At 37.9% G+C, this 14,643-nt stretch overlaps 1 protein-coding gene across 1 annotated transcript in view; it reads right to left on the bottom strand.

Moving 5' to 3' along the window:
- Positions 1 to 14,643, bottom strand: part of CHORDC1 (cysteine and histidine rich domain containing 1) — a 125,037-nt gene that overhangs the window by 57,084 nt on the left and 53,310 nt on the right. The gene's annotated exons all lie outside the window — the stretch shown is intronic.

Below are 14,643 nucleotides of genomic sequence, written 5' to 3'. Positions count from 1 at the left end.
GTTTTTGAAATCAACATAAAAAAGTGAAATGTTAATGATGAAATAATTAACAGAATAACGAAAATTAAAAAGACGTAAACATGAACAATATGTGAAGAAGACATTATTTCACAAGTTTTGAAGAGATCTAAATGTGTGCGATGTGATTGTGGTACTTGGGAGCAAGTAACGCGTGTCGATATCTATTGTATCTCCCATGCTCAGTGGGAGGGTCACATGAGCACCAACTACATTTGCAAAATTGAAGAAAATAATTACCGAGTGCGGAGCCATACCCATTGTGGTGGTCATATCTATTATCACTGAGCAAGTGGTTTTCACGCACCGCAAATATGCAATTTGAGGACATAGCACAAACCACTGAACAACGCGCTGAAACGTTAGCTTTTGATAGGGCTGACATTGACAGAATATATGCTTTGATTGAGGACTCTGAGGAAATATGTCAAGGTACAGGTTCAAAAGAAGCAAACATAAAACAATTACTCTATATGTCAAAAAGGATCATCAACCAAAAATTACACGCCAGCACGCTCATTAAATATCACAAATCGCAACGGATCCCGCGTGGTCTTAGGATATCATTGAAATCAACATTGTGTAAGAACAACGCCAGATTTACTGAAAGATGGTTCGCAATTTTGAACAAATGTTCGTTAGATTTAATTTTACTAATAGTGGAAGAATTGGCCAAATTGTTAGATGAGTTAACGAAAGAAATAAATGTGTTAAAAGATGAATTATCTAAAATGACAACCAAGGAGGAATGGGATCAAATTCGCACTGACATTAACACAAAAATAGAAGAATATACCAAAGAAATTAATGATCGTAAGCTTAGGAAATTCAAAAGGGACACAACAGACTATCGTTTAGGAGAAGTGTACACGTGGGCTGACATTTACGCAAGAAGGAGACAACAAAAACCAAATAATGATAGGTCTTCCGATGAGACATCATCAGATGATGCACAACAAAGAAACACACAACAAAGAAGGGTACCATTTGAAAATAGGAGACAACGTACGGTTCCACAAAGTAAACAAACAAGTACATTAGAAACATCCCAACCAACAACATCAAACATAGAGGGTGGACCATCAACAATTACTCCATCTCCTTTTTTAGAGGTGGCCACTGGACCCCAAACAGAACCAGGAGGGGGAAAAAAACAAACATCAACAGAAGGGGTAGCCAAAAATACAAGGAGTCAGAAACTTTAGTCATTAATATATCTAAACACACCATGACCACCGATGAGATACAAGTGTTACAAAAAGGATCATCGTACGTACCAACTTAATCATTCAAACCTATTGGAGACAAAAATATGTTTGTACAAGTTTTTAAGATCATTAAGATTGCGCCATTTCTTCACTAACATCATTGAGAAAACTAAATCTTTAGAACCAAAAGAGGATACCATGTTGGGATTGAGACCTAAGAGCAAATTCATGGCTCCAGTGAGCCATAAGGTTTTAGACGCCTTCGAAAAGGTGGTAATGAAAGAAATAGAAGAAACGTTTAAAAAACCTAAATCAAAACAAACAAATCTCACTGGGAAAGAAAGACAAATCTTACAAAAATTAGCAGACAATCAGGAAATAACAATCAGACAAGCGGATAAAGGGGGTGCCCTTATCATTATGGATACAGAATACTATGAAAATCAAGTGGAAATGCATGTCAATGATCATGACACATATATGACAATGGATACAGATCCCACCAAGGAATTTCTCAACATTCTGACAAAAATTATAGATAACGCTTTTGCATTGGGAACAATCAATCAAAAAGACAAAGAGTACCTATTGAATACCAACCCTGCAATACCATACATCTACATGACACCTAAAATTCACAAGGATGCTAAAAAACCACCACTACGGCCAATTGTCTCCACCATAGGTTCCATACATGAACCAATAGGTAGGTTCATAGATAAACATTTGCAGAACATTGTCCAAAAGTCGTCAACATATATAAAAGACACGACCCATTTTCTAAATATATTGGAAGAAGAAAAAACAAAATTCACTAAGGAGATGATAATGATAACAGTAGATGTAAAATCTCTTTATACATCCATTCCACATGACATGGGATTGACTGCTGTAGAAAGTTTTTTAGTACATGAGGAAAAGAGTGAACATCTCAAAATATTCATCATGGAACTTCTTCATTTTACGTTATTCCACAGTTATTTTACGTGGAAAGACAAATACTATGTGCAATGTTCTGGCACAAGTATGGGAAATTGTGCAGCGCCGACGTACGCAAACACATTCATGCATCGCTTTGAATTGGATAACATACTGAATCAACAGACATGGCAGAATAATTTAATTTTGTACAAACGTTATATAGATGATATTTTCATCTTATGGAAAGGTACCATGGAAAATTTGGAAAGAGCGTTATCAAGTTTGAATGAAATTAATGAAAGAATTCAATTTACATTCACCATAAACAAGAAGAGTATCACATTTCTGGATGTAGCAATAACTAATGAGGAAGGACAGTTAACAACAAGCGTGTTTACAAAGAGTACGGATAGAAATAATCTGTTACATTACAGAAGTTTCCACCAACCACCCCTGAAAAAACACCTTCCGTTTTCGCAACTGGTCAGAGTAAAGAGAATAGCTTCAACAGAAGAGTTATACAACAGACACAAAGCAGAAACATTGAATAAATTCAAAAACAGAGGATATCCCGAACCCATTCTGGATGCCGCTGCGGAAAGAGCGGATAAATTGCAGAGAAAGCATTTGTTAGCATCCAAAACCAAGCAAGAGGAACAAAGATCTGTATTTGTATCAAAATTTTCTACACGCAGTTACAGTATCAAAAAAACAATAATCAAACATTGGCCATTGTTGGCATTGGAGGAAGACTTTAAAGGTATCTTCTCAAACTCACCGATTTTTGCATATGAAAGAACAAAAAATTTGAAAGAGATCATTAAGAATCCAAAGAAGATCAACACGGAGAATTACAAAGGGACACTGCCATGTTACAATTGCGGGAATTGTTCTGCGATCATCAAAGGGAATGTGATTAATCACCCCACTAAAGGCACACCAGTCAAGCTCAAAGTAGCAGGAACATGTGACAGCAGTAACCTCATATACATGCTAAGATGCCCGTGTGGATTGTCCTATGTGGGCAAAACCCAAAGAAAAATAAAAACTAGAATAACTGAACATAAGAGCAATATAAGATTGAAGAATACCAAATCAACTGTGGCAGTCCACTTCAACGAGGCGAAACACAATCCGGCACAACTAAAATTTTGTATACTAGAACAGGTGGTAATTCGACCTGGTACAGACAATAACACCGAACTCTTAAAAAGAGAAACATTTTGGATGAATTTCCTTTGCACGTTGCACCCGAAAGGATCAAATGAGAGGATGGAACTCAGTTGTTTCATTTAAATTTATAAGTGTATAACATTTAGGCATATTTTGATGTGATTGGATGACATGTAGATATTTGTTTTAATGAACATGATAAATTTGGTGTAGTTGACAGTTACGTGTAAAAATGGTTACTTTACATGTTTCGGTTTAAATTTATTCATTTATTCATGTATGCACTGATTTTTTATAATGAGGGTGTTCACCCATATTCAATTACGGAGGCACCTCTCCCGACGTACTTTAGTCTAACACAATATGGCTGACACACGAGCACTTGTAGTGAAGTCCGTTTTCGTGTTTAGTTATCCACTCATCGATCACGTGCTCGGACGAGCGGTGATAGAGTAGAAGTAGGCTAGAGCGACGCACGCTTAACATCGCACTAAGACGGAGGAAAAGAGAAATCGCTATGGGCGTTCGCTTACAAGCTACCCGGTAAGAGGAGTGACAGGGAGAGATTCGAATGGCTCTAACTACCGTTATGAGACCGTGTTGAGTAACTAGGCACCTTTTTATTGGTTACAGTTACGAAGTCATAAGTATGGAGAACGGCAAGTGAAGTTTAAATACTCACATGTAAGTACAGCTACATTAGCACAGCATGAAGGACATTGGGAAGTAGCCCGGATACACAGCTAACAACAGTAAGGGTTATAAGGTGTACTATTCAGACAGCACGTAATGAAATGTGTGGAGGTGAATTTAAATCATTGTTTTGAATTATTTTGTGAATACAAGCCTGTAGATACTTATGTATGTACCGACATATTGTTATATTTTTTCAGAACGAAGTCCCCTGAGGAAGGGCATTTTTGTGCTTGAAATGCATTGGGCAGATTGAAAAGTTTTTGAAATCAACATAAAAAAGTGAAATGTTAATGATGAAATAATTAACAGAATAACGAAAATTAAAAAGACGTAAACATGAACAATATGTGAAGAAGACATTATTTCACAAGTTTTGAAGAGATCTAAATGTGTGCGATGTGATTGTGGTACTTGGGAGCAAGTAACGCGTGTCGATATCTATTGTATCTCCCATGCTCAGTGGGAGGGTCACATGAGCACCAACTACATTTGCAAAATTGAAGAAAATAAAAGAGTATTGATCAACCGAGTGCGGAGCCATACCCATTGTGGTGGTCATATCTATTATCACTGAGCAAGTGGTTTTCACGCACCGCAAATATGCAATTTGAGGACATAGCACAAACCACTGAACAACGCGCTGAAACGTTAGCTTTTGATAGGGCTGACATTGACAGAATATATGCTTTGATTGAGGACTCTGAGGAAATATGTCAAGGTACAGGTTCAAAAGAAGCAAACATAAAACAATTACTCTATATGTCAAAAAGGATCATCAACCAAAAATTACACGCCAGCACGCTCATTAAATATCACAAATCGCAACGGATCCCGCGTGGTCTTAGGATATCATTGAAATCAACATTGTGTAAGAACAACGCCAGATTTACTGAAAGATGGTTCGCAATTTTGAACAAATGTTCGTTAGATTTAATTTTACTAATAGTGGAAGAATTGGCCAAATTGTTAGATGAGTTAACGAAAGAAATAAATGTGTTAAAAGATGAATTATCTAAAATGACAACCAAGGAGGAATGGGATCAAATTCGCACTGACATTAACACAAAAATAGAAGAATATACCAAAGAAATTAATGATCGTAAGCTTAGGAAATTCAAAAGGGACACAACAGACTATCGTTTAGGAGAAGTGTACACGTGGGCTGACATTTACGCAAGAAGGAGACAACAAAAACCAAATAATGATAGGTCTTCCGATGAGACATCATCAGATGATGCACAACAAAGAAACACACAACAAAGAAGGGTACCATTTGAAAATAGGAGACAACGTACGGTTCCACAAAGTAAACAAACAAGTACATTAGAAACATCCCAACCAACAACATCAAACATAGAGGGTGGACCATCAACAATTACTCCATCTCCTTTTTTAGAGGTGGCCACTGGACCCCAAACAGAACCAGGAGGGGGAAAAAAACAAACATCAACAGAAGGGGTAGCCAAAAATACAAGGAGTCAGAAACTTTAGTCATTAATATATCTAAACACACCATGACCACCGATGAGATACAAGTGTTACAAAAAGGATCATCGTACGTACCAACTTATCATTCAAACCTATTGGAGACAAAAATATGTTTGTACAAGTTTTTAAGATCATTAAGATTGCACCATTTCTTCACTAACATCATTGAGAAAACTAAATCTTTAGAACCAAAAGAGGATACCATGTTGGGATTGAGACCTAAGAGCAAATTCATGGCTCCAGTGAGCCATAAGGTTTTAGACGCCTTCGAAAAGGTGGTAATGAAAGAAATAGAAGAAACGTTTAAAAAACCTAAATCAAAACAAACAAATCTCACTGGGAAAGAAAGACAAATCTTACAAAAATTAGCAGACAATCAGGAAATAACAATCAGACAAGCGGATAAAGGGGGTGCCCTTATCATTATGGATACAGAATACTATGAAAATCAAGTGGAAATGCATGTCAATGATCATGACACATATATGACAATGGATACAGATCCCACCAAGGAATTTCTCAACATTCTGACAAAAATTATAGATAACGCTTTTGCATTGGGAACAATCAATCAAAAAGACAAAGAGTACCTATTGAATACCAACCCTGCAATACCATACATCTACATGACACCTAAAATTCACAAGGATGCTAAAAAACCACCACTACGGCCAATTGTCTCCACCATAGGTTCCATACATGAACCAATAGGTAGGTTCATAGATAAACATTTGCAGAACATTGTCCAAAAGTCGTCAACATATATAAAAGACACGACCCATTTTCTAAATATATTGGAAGAAGAAAAAACAAAATTCACTAAGGAGATGATAATGATAACAGTAGATGTAAAATCTCTTTATACATCCATTCCACATGACATGGGATTGACTGCTGTAGAAAGTTTTTTAGTACATGAGGAAAAGAGTGAACATCTCAAAATATTCATCATGGAACTTCTTCATTTTACGTTATTCCACAGTTATTTTACGTGGAAAGACAAATACTATGTGCAATGTTCTGGCACAAGTATGGGAAATTGTGCAGCGCCGACGTACGCAAACACATTCATGCATCGCTTTGAATTGGATAACATACTGAATCAACAGACATGGCAGAATAATTTAATTTTGTACAAACGTTATATAGATGATATTTTCATCTTATGGAAAGGTACCATGGAAAATTTGGAAAGAGCGTTATCAAGTTTGAATGAAATTAATGAAAGAATTCAATTTACATTCACCATAAACAAGAAGAGTATCACATTTCTGGATGTAGCAATAACTAATGAGGAAGGACAGTTAACAACAAGCGTGTTTACAAAGAGTACGGATAGAAATAATCTGTTACATTACAGAAGTTTCCACCAACCACCCCTGAAAAAACACCTTCCGTTTTCGCAACTGGTCAGAGTAAAGAGAATAGCTTCAACAGAAGAGTTATACAACAGACACAAAGCAGAAACATTGAATAAATTCAAAAACAGAGGATATCCCGAACCCATTCTGGATGCCGCTGCGGAAAGAGCGGATAAATTGCAGAGAAAGCATTTGTTAGCATCCAAAACCAAGCAAGAGGAACAAAGATCTGTATTTGTATCAAAATTTTCTACACGCAGTTACAGTATCAAAAAAACAATAATCAAACATTGGCCATTGTTGGCATTGGAGGAAGACTTTAAAGGTATCTTCTCAAACTCACCGATTTTTGCATATGAAAGAACAAAAAATTTGAAAGAGATCATTAAGAATCCAAAGAAGATCAACACGGAGAATTACAAAGGGACACTGCCATGTTACAATTGCGGGAATTGTTCTGCGATCATCAAAGGGAATGTGATTAATCACCCCACTAAAGGCACACCAGTCAAGCTCAAAGTAGCAGGAACATGTGACAGCAGTAACCTCATATACATGCTAAGATGCCCGTGTGGATTGTCCTATGTGGGCAAAACCCAAAGAAAAATAAAAACTAGAATAACTGAACATAAGAGCAATATAAGATTGAAGAATACCAAATCAACTGTGGCAGTCCACTTCAACGAGGCGAAACACAATCCGGCACAACTAAAATTTTGTATACTAGAACAGGTGGTAATTCGACCTGGTACAGACAATAACACCGAACTCTTAAAAAGAGAAACATTTTGGATGAATTTCCTTTGCACGTTGCACCCGAAAGGATTAAATGAGAGGATGGAACTCAGTTGTTTCATTTAAATTTATAAGTGTATAACATTTAGGCATATTTTGATGTGATTGGATGACATGTAGATATTTGTTTTAATGAACATGATAAATTTGGTGTAGTTGACAGTTACGTGTAAAAATGGTTACTTTACATGTTTCGGTTTAAATTTATTCATTTATTCATGTATGCACTGATTTTTTATAATGAGGGTGTTCACCCATATTCAATTACGGAGGCACCTCTCCCGACGTACTTTAGTCTAACACAATATGGCTGACACACGAGCACTTGTAGTGAAGTCCGTTTTCGAGTTTAGTTATCCACTCATCGATCACGTGCTCGGACGAGCGGTGATAGAGTAGAAGTAGGCTAGAGCGACGCACGCTTAACATCGCACTAAGACGGAGGAAAAGAGAAATCGCTATGGGCGTTCGCTTACAAGCTACCCGGTAAGAGGAGTGACAGGGAGAGATTCGAATGGCTCTAACTACCGTTATGAGACCGTGTTGAGTAACTAGGCACCTTTTTATTGGTTACAGTTACGAAGTCATAAGTATGGAGAACGGCAAGTGAAGTTTAAATACTCACATGTAAGTACAGCTACATTAGCACAGCATGAAGGACATTGGGAAGTAGCCCGGATACACAGCTAACAACAGTAAGGGTTATAAGGTGTACTATTCAGACAGCACGTAATGAAATGTGTGGAGGTGAATTTAAATCATTGTTTTGAATTATTTTGTGAATACAAGCCTGTAGATACTTATGTATGTACCGACATATTGTTATATTTTTTCAGAACGAAGTCCCCTGAGGAAGGGCATTTTTGTGCTTGAAATGCATTGGGCAGATTGAAAAGTTTTTGAAATCAACATAAAAAAGTGAAATGTTAATGATGAAATAATTAACAGAATAACGAAAATTAAAAAGACGTAAACATGAACAATATGTGAAGAAGACATTATTTCACAAGTTTTGAAGAGATCTAAATGTGTGCGATGTGATTGTGGTACTTGGGAGCAAGTAACGCGTGTCGATATCTATTGTATCTCCCATGCTCAGTGGGAGGGTCACATGAGCACCAACTACATTTGCAAAATTGAAGAAAATAAAAGAGTATTGATCAACCGAGTGCGGAGCCATACCCATTGTGGTGGTCATATCTATTATCACTGAGCAAGTGGTTTTCACGCACCGCAAATATGCAATTTGAGGACATAGCACAAACCACTGAACAACGCGCTGAAACGTTAGCTTTTGATAGGGCTGACATTGACAGAATATATGCTTTGATTGAGGACTCTGAGGAAATATGTCAAGGTACAGGTTCAAAAGAAGCAAACATAAAACAATTACTCTATATGTCAAAAAGGATCATCAACCAAAAATTACACGCCAGCACGCTCATTAAATATCACAAATCGCAACGGATCCCGCGTGGTCTTAGGATATCATTGAAATCAACATTGTGTAAGAACAACGCCAGATTTACTGAAAGATGGTTCGCAATTTTGAACAAATGTTCGTTAGATTTAATTTTACTAATAGTGGAAGAATTGGCCAAATTGTTAGATGAGTTAACGAAAGAAATAAATGTGTTAAAAGATGAATTATCTAAAATGACAACCAAGGAGGAATGGGATCAAATTCGCACTGACATTAACACAAAAATAGAAGAATATACCAAAGAAATTAATGATCGTAAGCTTAGGAAATTCAAAAGGGACACAACAGACTATCGTTTAGGAGAAGTGTACACGTGGGCTGACATTTACGCAAGAAGGAGACAACAAAAACCAAATAATGATAGGTCTTCCGATGAGACATCATCAGATGATGCACAACAAAGAAACACACAACAAAGAAGGGTACCATTTGAAAATAGGAGACAACGTACGGTTCCACAAAGTAAACAAACAAGTACATTAGAAACATCCCAACCAACAACATCAAACATAGAGGGTGGACCATCAACAATTACTCCATCTCCTTTTTTAGAGGTGGCCACTGGACCCCAAACAGAACCAGGAGGGGGAAAAAAACAAACATCAACAGAAGGGGTAGCCAAAAATACAAGGAGTCAGAAACTTTAGTCATTAATATATCTAAACACACCATGACCACCGATGAGATACAAGTGTTACAAAAAGGATCATCGTACGTACCAACTTATCATTCAAACCTATTGGAGACAAAAATATGTTTGTACAAGTTTTTAAGATCATTAAGATTGCGCCATTTCTTCACTAACATCATTGAGAAAACTAAATCTTTAGAACCAAAAGAGGATACCATGTTGGGATTGAGACCTAAGAGCAAATTCATGGCTCCAGTGAGCCATAAGGTTTTAGACGCCTTCGAAAAGGTGGTAATGAAAGAAATAGAAGAAACGTTTAAAAAACCTAAATCAAAACAAACAAATCTCACTGGGAAAGAAAGACAAATCTTACAAAAATTAGCAGACAATCAGGAAATAACAATCAGACAAGCGGATAAAGGGGGTGCCCTTATCATTATGGATACAGAATACTATGAAAATCAAGTGGAAATGCATGTCAATGATCATGACACATATATGACAATGGATACAGATCCCACCAAGGAATTTCTCAACATTCTGACAAAAATTATAGATAACGCTTTTGCATTGGGAACAATCAATCAAAAAGACAAAGAGTACCTATTGAATACCAACCCTGCAATACCATACATCTACATGACACCTAAAATTCACAAGGATGCTAAAAAACCACCACTACGGCCAATTGTCTCCACCATAGGTTCCATACATGAACCAATAGGTAGGTTCATAGATAAACATTTGCAGAACATTGTCCAAAAGTCGTCAACATATATAAAAGACACGACCCATTTTCTAAATATATTGGAAGAAGAAAAAACAAAATTCACTAAGGAGATGATAATGATAACAGTAGATGTAAAATCTCTTTATACATCCATTCCACATGACATGGGATTGACTGCTGTAGAAAGTTTTTTAGTACATGAGGAAAAGAGTGAACATCTCAAAATATTCATCATGGAACTTCTTCATTTTACGTTATTCCACAGTTATTTTACGTGGAAAGACAAATACTATGTGCAATGTTCTGGCACAAGTATGGGAAATTGTGCAGCGCCGACGTACGCAAACACATTCATGCATCGCTTTGAATTGGATAACATACTGAATCAACAGACATGGCAGAATAATTTAATTTTGTACAAACGTTATATAGATGATATTTTCATCTTATGGAAAGGTACCATGGAAAATTTGGAAAGAGCGTTATCAAGTTTGAATGAAATTAATGAAAGAATTCAATTTACATTCACCATAAACAAGAAGAGTATCACATTTCTGGATGTAGCAATAACTAATGAGGAAGGACAGTTAACAACAAGCGTGTTTACAAAGAGTACGGATAGAAATAATCTGTTACATTACAGAAGTTTCCACCAACCACCCCTGAAAAAACACCTTCCGTTTTCGCAACTGGTCAGAGTAAAGAGAATAGCTTCAACAGAAGAGTTATACAACAGACACAAAGCAGAAACATTGAATAAATTCAAAAACAGAGGATATCCCGAACCCATTCTGGATGCCGCTGCGGAAAGAGCGGATAAATTGCAGAGAAAGCATTTGTTAGCATCCAAAACCAAGCAAGAGGAACAAAGATCTGTATTTGTATCAAAATTTTCTACACGCAGTTACAGTATCAAAAAAACAATAATCAAACATTGGCCATTGTTGGCATTGGAGGAAGACTTTAAAGGTATCTTCTCAAACTCACCGATTTTTGCATATGAAAGAACAAAAAATTTGAAAGAGATCATTAAGAATCCAAAGAAGATCAACACGGAGAATTACAAAGGGACACTGCCATGTTACAATTGCGGGAATTGTTCTGCGATCATCAAAGGGAATGTGATTAATCACCCCACTAAAGGCACACCAGTCAAGCTCAAAGTAGCAGGAACATGTGACAGCAGTAACCTCATATACATGCTAAGATGCCCGTGTGGATTGTCCTATGTGGGCAAAACCCAAAGAAAAATAAAAACTAGAATAACTGAACATAAGAGCAATATAAGATTGAAGAATACCAAATCAACTGTGGCAGTCCACTTCAACGAGGCGAAACACAATCCGGCACAACTAAAATTTTGTATACTAGAACAGGTGGTAATTCGACCTGGTACAGACAATAACACCGAACTCTTAAAAAGAGAAACATTTTGGATGAATTTCCTTTGCACGTTGCACCCGAAAGGATCAAATGAGAGGATGGAACTCAGTTGTTTCATTTAAATTTATAAGTGTATAACATTTAGGCATATTTTGATGTGATTGGATGACATGTAGATATTTGTTTTAATGAACATGATAAATTTGGTGTAGTTGACAGTTACGTGTAAAAATGGTTACTTTACATGTTTCGGTTTAAATTTATTCATTTATTCATGTATGCACTGATTTTTTATAATGAGGGTGTTCACCCATATTCAATTACGGAGGCACCTCTCCCGACGTACTTTAGTCTAACACAATATGGCTGACACACGAGCACTTGTAGTGAAGTCCGTTTTCGAGTTTAGTTATCCACTCATCGATCACGTGCTCGGACGAGCGGTGATAGAGTAGAAGTAGGCTAGAGCGACGCACGCTTAACATCGCACTAAGACGGAGGAAAAGAGAAATCGCTATGGGCGTTCGCTTACAAGCTACCCGGTAAGAGGAGTGACAGGGAGAGATTCGAATGGCTCTAACTACCGTTATGAGACCGTGTTGAGTAACTAGGCACCTTTTTATTGGTTACAGTTACGAAGTCATAAGTATGGAGAACGGCAAGTGAAGTTTAAATACTCACATGTAAGTACAGCTACATTAGCACAGCATGAAGGACATTGGGAAGTAGCCCGGATACACAGCTAACAACAGTAAGGGTTATAAGGTGTACTATTCAGACAGCACGTAATGAAATGTGTGGAGGTGAATTTAAATCATTGTTTTGAATTATTTTGTGAATACAAGCCTGTAGATACTTATGTATGTACCGACATATTGTTATATTTTTTCAGAACGAAGTCCCCTGAGGAAGGGCATTTTTGTGCTTGAAATGCATTGGGCAGATTGAAAAGTTTTTGAAATCAACATAAAAAAGTGAAATGTTAATGATGAAATAATTAACAGAATAACGAAAATTAAAAAGACGTAAACATGAACAATATGTGAAGAAGACATTATTTCACAAGTTTTGAAGAGATCTAAATGTGTGCGATGTGATTGTGGTACTTGGGAGCAAGTAACGCGTGTCGATACCCTGGTACTTAGGGCATGTAAGTTTGAGAGGTGTGCCAGGTCTTGCTGTGCTAACTGCACCACCCTGGAGGCCCCCGGGGTAAAACAGGTCCCTCAATCTACCACTGCAGACTGGTATAACAGTTGTGCACTGCTAGCACAACATTGCCATTAAAAGCAATGGCCAAGTCACCACTTCCTCAGGACATGCGTTTAAGTCACCCCTCTGGCAAGCCTACCGAGCCCTTAAGGCAGGGTGCAACATTTAACACAGGCAAGAGGTGTTCTTTGCATGTCTTGACAGTAAAACACGTAAAATTGCAGTATTTACTGTGGAAAGACTTGATAGTTCAATTGGCAAGTACAGGGTTACATGTTGAATCCCACAGCTGTGCTAACTCCTTGTATGATGCGATCAAAGCAGGCACTACAAGGTATCAAAGAGCTTATTACAATAAGCCCGACTTGTATCTCAAGTCAGAATAAATGTAACTTGTAGCAATGTGCAGCTTTAGAAAAGCTGCCACTTTATTGCCTTTAAAACTCCTGTCCCTTTCTGGGTACACAGTGTCTGCTCCACAAGACCGCTTTCTGACCAGGAGAGACATGCCGATGATCAATTCAGGATGGGCAGAAAAAGCCAGACATTCGCATCACAAACTTCCCTCCATATTCTTTCTGCCATCCATGGTCTCTTAAGAAATAGGTCCACCCTCTCCCTGTCTTCAAGCTATTCGGTTTCACAAATCCCTTGCACTGGTGATAGCACATAGTGTGTGTATGCAGTGGACGACTATTCCCCGGTTGCAGACATTAATAAAGTCAGCTGCTTCCAAAGGCTGATTGCACAACCTGTGAGGATTACATCCAGAACCAGTGGTGCTGCAAGGGTACAATTGACCCAAATGCAAGTGAGGCAAGTTGGACCCCTTCACTCCTCGGTTGGTTATGAAAAGACTGCTACAACTGGGTTACACAAGGGCACCCTCACACACTTGGGCCCCGGTGCCACTGCACCTGCTGCTAAGCCTCTCACTGAAGCATTAAGCCATAAGCAAAATTTAGATGAAGCAAGATGAGGGTGGATGGATGGACCGGTCAGCCATACTCTTTATGATTATCTTATCAGTCACATCTCCTTCCTGAGACATGCCAAGGCCCCTGTGACCTCGCTCTGAATCAAAGCGCATCCTTTGAAGGGTATCTGGGGGAGCTTGGCTCTCCCTTCTCCAGTGTGTTCTACCCATCATTCAGGAATGCAGCAATGCACAAATCCTACATCTCTTCTCCTCATGTTTCACTAGGCAGCCCTGGGTCTCCCAGAGTCCTCCATGCATTCACAGGCACACATACACCCATCAAAAGCATAAAGCATACATGTACTGCACAGCGTTAATCCTTCATGTATTGTACTACTCACAGGTGCACATACACTCAGCACATGCATAAATCATAGAGGCACTACACAGTACTACTTGATTCCTGCATTTTACCAGGCACACATACATCCAGCCCATATACATCACACATGCACTGCACAGCGCACCAAATCGAAGTAGGCCAAGGGTGAGTGAAGCACACAGCAGAACTTCAAATGAGTGTGCTGTAGGCCTCACTTCAGTGACACAGGTAAAAAGAACGGGC

This window comes from Lissotriton helveticus, chromosome 8 (assembly GCF_964261635.1).
Source record: "Lissotriton helveticus chromosome 8, aLisHel1.1, whole genome shotgun sequence".
In the NCBI taxonomy this organism is placed as follows: Eukaryota; Metazoa; Chordata; class Amphibia; order Caudata; family Salamandridae; genus Lissotriton; species Lissotriton helveticus.
The sequence above is the reverse complement of the archived record's forward strand: the minus strand, read 5'-3'. Positions and strand labels throughout refer to the sequence as shown.